Source organism: Rhinoderma darwinii, chromosome 4, assembly GCF_050947455.1.
Source record: "Rhinoderma darwinii isolate aRhiDar2 chromosome 4, aRhiDar2.hap1, whole genome shotgun sequence".
NCBI lineage: Eukaryota > Metazoa > Chordata > Amphibia > Anura > Rhinodermatidae > Rhinoderma > Rhinoderma darwinii.
In genome coordinates this window covers 316669146-316680436 of record NC_134690.1, presented here as the reverse complement: position 1 = coordinate 316680436, position 11291 = coordinate 316669146, and positions in this window count along the sequence as shown.

The following is an 11291-nucleotide window of genomic DNA, read 5'->3' as shown; positions in this document are numbered from 1 at the left end:
CACCTACATTACAGCGCCCATCTCCTTATGTAGGAGATAGGGCACTTATAATGTGGTGACAGAGTCTCTTTAATTAAGCTGGCAGTGAAAGATCTTATTAGCAAACAGAGCATGTAATAAACCTCCAATTATTAATAGAGAGCAGAAAGTATAATAAATATATATTTTTAGTACTGACCAGAGACTAATATAAATCCATAACTAAAAGATGGAATATAATCCAAAGAATGAACCAAGGTTCATGAATGCTGGCAATAAATGGAGTAAAGTGTTTTTACTTCTGTACACAAAGTGCTAAACATGAGTGGGCAGCAGTTCACAACTTTACCCACACTATAGTCGTTTCTCTCTAATGTGAATACAATTAAGGGGTAATCCATTTAAGACAATCCCAGCCAAGACTGAAACAAACTGATCACAGGTGCTCTTGCTGCTAGGATCTACTGGTAAATAGCAATTCTCATTTTCTCTCAGTATGTCCATTGCATCTACTGAATACTGGGAGCGGTCACTAGGTCTAAAGATCCCTGTGCCATGATGACATGCACTTCTCAACTTTAACTAATCAAAGGGAGTCTTGAGTGGGGGACTTCATTATATCAGCTGAACATACCTAAATATTGCTGCCGCTTCTAGTTGTGCAGGGGAAGCCCCTCACATATTAATAAGCAGCCTGAGACAGAATGTCCTCATAGGCCTCATGCACACGACCGTAACCATGTACACGGCCGTGATTTTCGGCTCGGCCGGCTGAGGACTGTCAGCCGCGAGCCGCCCGCAAATCGTGCGACATGCACATGGCTGCGGCCATTATTTTCAATGACCCCGGACCGCAGAAGACGGCCGTAATAAGACAGGCCCGTTCTTTCTGCGGTGCGAACTCCCGGGCCATGCACGGACCGTAAAAACTACGGTCGTGTGCATGGCCCCATAGAAATGAATGGGGCCGCAATTCTCCCGTGGATTTTAGGGGGACTTGCGGCCGCAAAAGCACATTCGTGTGTATGGGGCCATACTCTTTAAACCATATGCATGGAGCTTTTCGTTAAGAGCGATAAGTGTTGTCTGTTTTACATAAATAATTCTCTAGTCAAAAGGTGGTGTCAGTTTGAATTACCCAAGTGACAGCACTGATGGCATAGAAGGACAGGATGCCCTGTTCTCACAAAGCACATGGTGGAAAGAGGGTAGCCATTAGTTAATGATAGCTCGCCTATACATTCGTGTCATTATGGAGTATTACCTTCCTACAAGTTGACCATTCAACAAGCACTTATATATATATATATAGTAACGTCCATGGTCGTTGACCACGAACTCCTTCCATCCAGTCGACTCCCTTCTCTCCAGAGATGTCTGCACATACGGCCGTCCTATTCCACAGTGACCCCCAGGGTGCGCTCGCGAGCTCAGTCCAGACTCAAGAAGCCAGAGCGCACACATGTGGGAGATTTAGCTGATTGCTTCCAGAGTACCCTGGGCTATAAGAAGGTCTCTGCCGCTTCCTCCCACGCCTGAGCGTTGTTGTCGTATCCTAAGTTTGTCTTGCAAATAGTCCCCTAGTGTTTACTGCTCCCAGTGTTCCCTGTTCCTGTATCCTGATCTAGTGCTGTGTTGAGTTGTTGCCGTGCTGTGCTGTATACCATGCCTGTCCCGCTACTCCACGCCTGACGTCTACCTGCTGCCTAGTCCCAGCCAAGCCTGCCTTGCTACTCTCCGAGCTGCCAAAGGTACCCTATATGAACTATAGACTCTGACATGCACCCTGTTGGCCAGCTGCCATACCGCCAAAACGGTGCGGCCCTGTGGGTCCACGAACCCTACGTGACACACACACATATATATATATAGTGAAGGAAATTAGTATTTGATCCCTTGCTGATTTTGTAAGTTTGCCCACTGTCAAAGACATGAACAGTCTAGAATTTTTAGGCTAGGTTAATTTTACCAGTGAGAGATAGATTATATTTAAAAAAAAACGGAAAATCACATAGTCAAAATTATATATATTTATTTGCATTGTGCACAGAGAAATAAGTATTTGATCCCCTACCAACCATTAAGAGTTCAGCCAGACCAGTTACACGCTCCAAATCAACTTGGTGCCTGCATTAAAGACAGCTGTCTTAAATGGTCACCTGTATAAAAGACTCCTGTCCACAGACTCAATTAATCAGTCTGACTCTAACCTCTACAACATGGGCAAGATCAAAGAGCTTTCTAAGGATGTCAGGGACAAGATCATAGACCTGCACAAGGCTGGAATGGGCTACAAAACCATAAGTAAGACGCTGGGTGAGAAGGAGACAACTGTTGGTGCAATAGTAAGAAAATGGAAGACATACAAAATGACTGTCAATCGACATCGATCTGGGGCTGCATGCAAAATCTCACCTCGTGGGGTATCCTTGATCCTGAGGAAGGTGAGAGCTCAGCCGAAAACTACACGGGGGGAACTTGTCAATGATCTCAAGGCAGCTGGGACCACAGTCACCAAGAAAACCATTGGTAACACATTATGCCGTAATGGATTAAAATCCTGCAGTGCCCGCAAGGTCCCCCTGCTCAAGAAGGCACATGTACAGGCTTGTCTGAAGTTTGAAAATGAACATCTGGATGATTCTGAGAGTGATTGGGAGAAGGTGCTGTGGTCAGATGAGACTAAAATTGAGCTCTTTGGCATTAACTCAACTCGCCGTGTTTGGAGGAAGAGAAATGCTGCCTATGACCCAAAGAACACCGTCCCCACTGTCAAGCATGGAGGTGGAAACATTATGTTTTGGGGGTGTTTCTCTGCTAAGGGCACAGGACTACTTCACCGCATCAATGGGAGAATGGATGGAGCCATGTACCGTCAAATTCTGAGTGACAACCTCCTTCCCTCCACCAGGACATTAAAAATGGCTCGTGGCTGGGTCTTCCAGCACGAGAATGACCCAAAACATACAGCCAAGGCAACAAAGGAGTGGCTCAAAAAAAAGCACATTAAGGTCATGGAGTGGCCTAGCCAGTCTCCAGACCTTAATCCCATCGAAAACTTATGGAGGGAGCTGAAGATCCGAATTGCCAAGCGACAGCCTCGAAATCTTAATGATTTACAGATGATCTGCAAAGAGGAGTGGGCCAAAATTCCATCTAACATGTGTGCAAACCTCATCAACTACAAAAAACGTCTGACTGCTGTGCTTGCCAACAAGGGTTTTGCCACCAAGTATTAAGTCTTGTTTGCCAAAGGGATCAAATACTTATTTCTCTGTGCACAATGCAAATAAATATATATCATTTTGACAATGTGATTTTCTGTTCTTTTTTTAATATAATCTATCTCTCACTGGTAAAATTAACCTAGCCTAAAAAATTCTAGACTGTTCATGTCTTTGACAGTGGGCAAACTTACAAAATCAGCAAGGGATCAAATACTTATTTCCTTCACTGTATATATATATTTATTTATATATTTAATTTTTTAATCTAAATTCAAGTATCTGTGTACATTCATTGCTTGATAAGCCTTTATATTGTTGAGATGTTTCTGATACGGAGCTTCAAATCCCCATTATAGTCATAGAGTTACATGATAATATTCTGGCTGCCTGGATCTCCCACAAAAGGGTACTTAACAGTTTACTTCATTCTGCTATACATTGAACACAATATAAAAAACAGTATGCAGTAAGTGTCTATGCTCCCTCTTGTGCTGGCTACAGTCAGACAAATTGTTATTGTTTAAAGGGGTTGTCGAGGCTGGGGGCTGTTTCTTTTATACTGATGACCTATCCACAGTATAGGTCATCAGTATATGATCAGTGTGGGTCCGACATCCGACTGATCAGCTATTTCGGCTGCCTCCAGGCTCCGGACTCTATGCAGGGTCGGTGCTGGAAGCAGATGGCTCCGACCAATGTGTATCGGACGTGCTGGGTTACTGCAGATCTGTTCCTATTCACTTGAAATAAGTATAAAAGGTAATTATAATCATTGTTAGTATCTCTACACTCTGCTTACTGATAATTTTCTTTCCAGCATTTATCTTTTTTTATTTTCTCTCTAAATGGAATATTAATCTTGAGGTGTCACAAACACCAGATTTGCAATTAGTTAGGAAATAGTCCTGCATTTGTAAAATGCAATTCACTAATGATACTGTCATCGTTTTTCACGTGGCTGTGTGACGCAGCTTTGAAAGCTGTTTAATCTATGTTAATGAAAGTAAAGAAGAGCAATTTCTGCAGCTGTGCGTACAATTCTTCTCAAATCAATAACGAGTCCAATATAACCAAATTTCACCCAATTCTCTTGCCGTATGTTGAATAACATGAGTCACAACAACAGTTGGGCAATAAACAGATTATACTTTATAGACTTACAAATGAGTGTATTTATCGAAAAGCTTATTTAACCCTTTTGATGCCAAGGGATCCGAAAGAACTTTCCCACTTTTGATATATGCAATTAAAATATGAATTATAAAAATAATATCCCCATACCCTTATATTTTCTAAAAGTAAACACCTGGCACATTGTCAAAATCCCACACTGCACTTAATACTTCATACAACTTTCCATAATGTTTTGTAAAAAAAAATAATAATTTATGTCTGTGGCTAAAACCAGTGGCGGATTAAGTAGACGATGGGCCCTGGGATTGTACCCAAACTTGGGCCCCCCTTGCGCACCGCCGCCCTGCCGCGCCGTAACTATTTTTAACACTACCTTTTTGGGCAAGCATTAACAAATGGGTGTTACGGATTCCCCTTGTCACAGGGCTGTGCCCCTACATACTGACAGTATCACACTGTGCCCTGCCAAGGGGAATTGTCTATTAGTCCTGGACTGCAGAAAGACTTAATGTGAAATACAAGGATGTCCTATAATAAAAATGTCAGGAGAGGTGACAGATTCTCTATATATCTAGTGACTCACATGTGACGACGTCTAAGATTCTAGTGGTTTTTTTCCTCTTTTCTTCTCCATCCGGTCCAGAGCACATGACGACTTCTCCCGGCTATGACTGATTTCTGCAGAATTTGCCACTCAGATGTCTTCGACTCCTCACTTTTCCAACACTTCCACACCTATAAATGAAAATAAAGTTATCATGGTGCCACATACTGTACCCCTAAATATAATCACACCAAACACTGCGCGCCAGAATATAATAATACCACACACTGTAAAACACCACATACACACAGCCCTCTGTACATAGCGCCACACACAGCCCCCCTGTAGATATTACACACCCCCCCATAGATAGTGCCACACACAGCCCCCTGTACATAGTGCCACACACAGCCCCCTGTACATAGTGACACACACAGCCCCTGTAGATATTACACCCCCCATAGATATTGCCACACACAGCCCCCTGTACATAGTGCCACACACAGCCCCCTGTACATAGTGTCACACAGAGCCCCTGTAGTTATTACACACCCCCCCATAGATAGCGCCACACACAGCCCCCTGTACATAGTGCCACACACAGCCCCCTGTAGATATCACGCATCCCCCCCCCCCGTAGAGAGCGTTACACATGGCCCCCTATAGATACAAATTAATATCCCCCCAAACGGAGATCTTTAACAAAGTTTCCATTACCATTGAGATCAATGGTGATGCAAACGGAAGCTAAGGTTTCCATTTGCCTTTCCGTTGAGGGGTTAACTAGACGGAACCCCTCAACGGAAGGGCAGCGGTGATGTGAACAGGGCCTTAGATACAGGGCCCTAGATACAGGGCCCATGTGCATGTGTGATACTGTTTGTTGGACCCTGTATCTAAGCCTAATGTAGGAAGCTGAGAGTGGCACTATCTACAGGGAGCAGTGTTTGGCTCCCTCTACATGGGCTGTGTGTAGCATTTATAGGGGGCAGTGTGGGGCAGCATCTACAAAGGGTACTGAGTGTGCCACTATCTACGCTGTTTTTTTACGCTATTACTATAAGTCAACACATATCGCCCAGCCCTTTTTTTATTAGAGCCTGTAATATAAAGGGCTCAGATTGTGGATACGTGCAGACCAATACTCCTAGCTTAAACATCATATGGTAGCAGGAGCGTGGCAAAAATAACGTGTATTAAATGTATTCATTTGGAACCCCCCCACGCCTTTAAAAATCCTGCTTGGGGAACAGTTGCTAGGGCAGACTAGAGTGATGAGTCTTTTGGTAAAACAGCCACTAAAGGGCGGGGCAAAACCTAAGTAACATAGATTGCTGCATTCCACGGTATAGTTTGCCGCCTAAAAGAAGACAGCAGCGGACGATATGGAAGGGAGGAAGTCTCCGCAATATACAGACTGGTACATATAATGATATTGGCTTATATACAGCCTCCAAGTGGTGTTCTTTTTCAATTATGTGTCTCCTCACAGATGGGACCTGTCGTTCTTAGCCTATTTATTACTCTTTTTATCCTTGGCCGCAGTTTCTCAAACCTGTATCTTTGGCCTACAGTATAGGGCATCTTTACTTTTTCTACTTTTTTAACGACATACCACGTACATGTACGTGGTAGCCGTTAAGTGGAACTATGGAGCAGGCTCACTGCAGCCGACACCTCACTGCAACAGGCAGAATCAAAGATCACTTTGATTCTGCACGTTTAACACCATAAATTCCGCAGTCAATCGCGACCACGGCATTTAAATTGTTAAAATCCGGAGGCGCCCCCTCAAACACGCCATAGCGCCCCCCCCCCCTAGGACGGGATCGGCCGGGCCGGTGGCGATGGTTGTGATGGCAGCCTGCGGGCCTAATGAAGAACCCCAGGTCTACCATCTTTGTACTCCGTTGAAGCCCTGCCTCTGGCCTCTGCCTCTATGTCAACGAAGAAATAAAAATGTTAATGCATTTAGAAGGCGGGGTGGAAAAAATGAAAATGAAAAAACTCAAATTGGTCTGGTTTTTAAGGGGTTAAAAAAACACATTAAACGGATAGTCCAGGATTAGAAACTCTTGCCTCTGAGCTATGTATGTCATTTTATTCTATCTTTTATACACAGGTGATTGCTCTGCTTTAATTATTAATGCTGTAAGCATTATTTCATTTTGGAGGGGGGGCACTTTTATAATAATAATAAATAATAATAACATTTTACCTATTTTCCTTTTAAAGATTGTATGCAATATTTATAAAGGGTAAAGAAGCCTTTTCATACAATTAAGTCTCCAGCTTAATAGTTCAGTAATACTTGCTAACTTTAAATATGTCATTGAAATCCATCTACTGTATTTTGTAAATGGCAATGTATGGCCTAAAGCGGTTTCATGTGCAGTTATAAAGCATTTTGCTCTGAATAGTAATATGAGAGCACCCAACCAGTGATGTATTTTTATTGATCTTTATTTCCCCTTACACTGTATAATGAGAATTCCTGATTAATAATTATTGATAAATATTTCTAGTTATTTGAACTTCAATGCAAAGAAAATGTACATTTTGAGCCTGTGATATTTTGCCAGATAAATAACATATCCTTTCTTGGGCACAAAGCAAACAAGGAAAGTATTCATAGCTGTATGTGCAGATTTGTGGCCCAGTCTATTTTGTCTTAATTTTCTGTTCTAGATTATATTTAATGTTTTACAGAGATAAACAAATAACACACAACCATAAATATTAAAGGGTTATTCCCAAATTGAGTCATATTTTTTTATAATGCATCCTAATCCGAAATAAAATTATAAATCTATTGTTCTTAAAATGTTGGAAAAACTCCTTCCCAGTTAAAATTAATGCTTTGCTTTCCAACATATCTACATTGAAACTTCTAATAAAAGGACGGGCTCAATTTCGGAGTACAGGGACCCTTGTTCTCTCCATCAAGAGCTTAAAGATCTTCTTAATTTTAAGGCTGTCAAGGCCTTTCAAAATGCCCGTAGTCAGACTTATTTTCATGCGGACAAGGGATCCAAATTGATGACTCTATTGATCCGACAAAGACAGTCTAGGACATTCATAGAAGCCATAAAAAATGCTCAGGGACTTAGGGTCACCTCTACTCCCCTCATAGCTAAAGCTTTTCATGCTTTCTACTCAACCCTATATAACTTGGATGGCTCTTCCGAGGGGATCTCTATCTCACCTCAGGACAGGGTAGAGAGGGTGGAATACTTCTTATCCTCCATGTTCACACCTAAATTGTCTGGTATAAATCATTCCCAGCTTTTGTCCTCGTTCACGGTAGAGGAAGTGGAAAAGACATTAGACTCTATCCCATCAGGTAAAAGTCCGGGACCAGATGGCATACCCATTTCCTTCTATAAAAAATTTAGACATCTCTTAATTCCTAAATTCACAGAGGTCTGTAATTCCCTGCTCTCGGGATCCCCCGTTCCCAACCAATCTTTGGAGGCTTTTATCACCATACTTCCTAAGGAGGGTAAGGATCTTGAGCAGTGTGGGAGTTATAGACCTATTTCGCTCTTATACTGTGATTTAAAATGGTGGGCTAAACTTTTGGCCAATCGTATCCAACCTTTTTTGCCCCAACTGGTGGGAGATGAGCAGGTGGGTTTTGTGAAGGGTAGCAAAAATTAAAACCATTGCTCCTTTTAAATGGCCTCCTACTGCCATCAAGTATTTGGTGGTAATGATCGGCTGATACTACTAAACTTTATTCCCTGAAATTTGCTCCCCTTTTGCCGAAAACCGAAAAAATGTCTTTCCCAACTCAGAGTTCCCTATTTATCCGGGATAGGCAGGAAGAACTTGTTGGCTACTTATGTGCTCCCTCAGATCCTGTATATCTTACAGAGACTACTGATTGATCTCCCATCCAGTTTATTTTCTAGTTTTACAAGTCTTTTTATCCAATTCTTATGGAATGGGAAACATACCAGGATCGCATATAGATTTCTTATACTTAAAAAAGAGAAGGGTGGTATTTCACTGCCAGATTTAAGAAATTATTATGAAGTTATTCAACAATCACGTTGGGCGCAGTTGGTTAATCCTTCATTTAAATCCATATACCTGGATATTGAGCGGGAGGTCCTCTCGGAAGAGCTGCTACCTTTGTTATGGGTTAAACTTCCTCTCCCCCCCCCCCCCCCCGAAGGGGATACTGATCAGCAATTTAACTAGGGGTATGCTCAAAACATGTCAGAAATATATATATATATATATATATATATATATATATATATATATATATATATATACTGATGGGACTACAGATATTAACTCCTCGTTATGGCCTTTACTTAATGTTTTGACAATTAATGAGGTTGTTAAATGTCCAACCGCCCCAGATTTGAATTCTCTGCTGACAGTGCTACCTGATACTGATCTGTATGCTTCCTCTTTGACTTTCCTCCATACACATGATTTTAATTCGACATGTTGCAAGTTTTACTCCACTAAGCCCTCCCCATACCCAGATCCGACCTGGATAGAAAACTATACGCTTTTGCCTTCAATGCCTTCTAAACCATTATCCACCAAATATCAGGATCTTCTTCTTTATCTTACCCCATAAAAACCCACTTTCTTGGCGGATTGGGAGAGGGAATTAGATGTTCTATTGTCTGAGAAGGAGGTATTGCTTGTGTTGTCTCGTAGTCATGGTTTTTCACGATGTGTGAGTTACCAGGTGTATCTGCATAACTTTCACCCACAAATTTATGTTGGAGATGTGGCCAAGTCGCGGGGTCACTTTCACATATTTGGTGGTCCCGTTCTAGGATTGTAAACTTTTGGACCCAGGTGGGAAGGGCCATTAAAGATGTTACAGGTAAGGAGATACGACTTGATCCCAAATTGATACTGTTGTGGTTGCCTACTTCTAATTTTAATCCGTCAAAAAAGGATTAGATCACATTTTTGATAGCCACAGCGAAAATGTTGATTCCATTGAGGTGGATAGATACTGAACCTCCCTTGATTGAGCAATGGTGGGCCAAGATGCATCAAATACATAGGTTGGAGGAGCTAGTGGGATGAAATACTTTCAGGAGAAATTCTTTGCTTCGCACTTGGCAACCTTGGAGAAATTTTCTATTGAGATTTATGGGGATGTGTCGGGTTTTATTTTGGAGACTGATAATATTGGTAATATTCCTAATATTGTTTTCTTTTAATTCTGAGAGATTACAGAAGATTGTAGCTTTTGCTGTTGTATGTCACTGGTTTGTATTTTATGTGTTCTGTGTGAGCTCCTTGGTATATACAGGTCATATTATTTGTGGGACTATCCCATTTATTGGTCATTGGATATGAAAGACTTATTTTTTGTGCTTGCCTATAACTTTGTCTGATGGAACTTGCATTGTCTTTATATGTTGTTGTTATTTCAAAATCAAAAGGAAAGAAAAGTAGATCCGGAGTTTTTTGTATATAAAATATAGCTTTTACTTGTTTCTCTTAAAAAATTACTTTAGAAAAAACATAAATGTACAGACAATATATATAAAAAGTAGCAAGTGTACTGATTTTTTGATGCTCATTCATAGCCTGTATCCAGTATCGTGAGGTGATACGACATTAACAGCAGTTCATGCGTGTATATAATGAATAAAAAGTGTTCATCAATTTTTATGTCTAGAGATCCTTTCCAGTTAGTGACCAACAGGTAATAAGTGACCAACAGGTACAAGAGTATGGGGCTCAATGCCCCCCTACCCGTATGGATGTCATCCGTTTTCTCTGACAACCTTTAAAGCTTGCTGTCCAATGTATCAGGAAAAAGCTCTCCTTGTATGTATAAAGGATCTCCTCTGTGAACTCTCGTAGTATAGATAAAATCTCCCAACGCGTTTCCTCACGGCCACATGATTCTTCAGGGGAGAGGGGCCATACCCAGCTAAATCCAAATTTTCAGGAGTGCTGGAGCAAATCAAACAGGCTGTATGTCTGCAGGCGTGCTTGCAGTGGCAAGAAATTGCTCAGGTAAGTCTGTAGTTCCTTATCTGGCGCCTGTTTCCTGGCGTCTGACGTCAATGGCAGGGAATTCCCTGTCCTCTATAAACCCACAATGGTTCGTCCCCTTCCCCTAACACACCCCCATGACGTCAGTGGGCTTGTGTCAGTAGAGGAGCGATGATTAATCTACACCGCAAAGTGTACTAATAGTATATGCCGTCCATGTAGACATCGCTCCTTGTGTAGATGGGAACAGTAAATCTCTCCTTCTCAAGGAGAGAAAGCAGATCTCTTCACACATCGGCGCTCTAGCGTGCGCCGCTGTGGAGATATGTGTTCCCATAGAAACGAGACGCTGAGACAGTCTCGTCTGGAGGAGAAGACCCAGCTGCTGCTGTAATTGCAGCATGAGTCTTCCATACTCT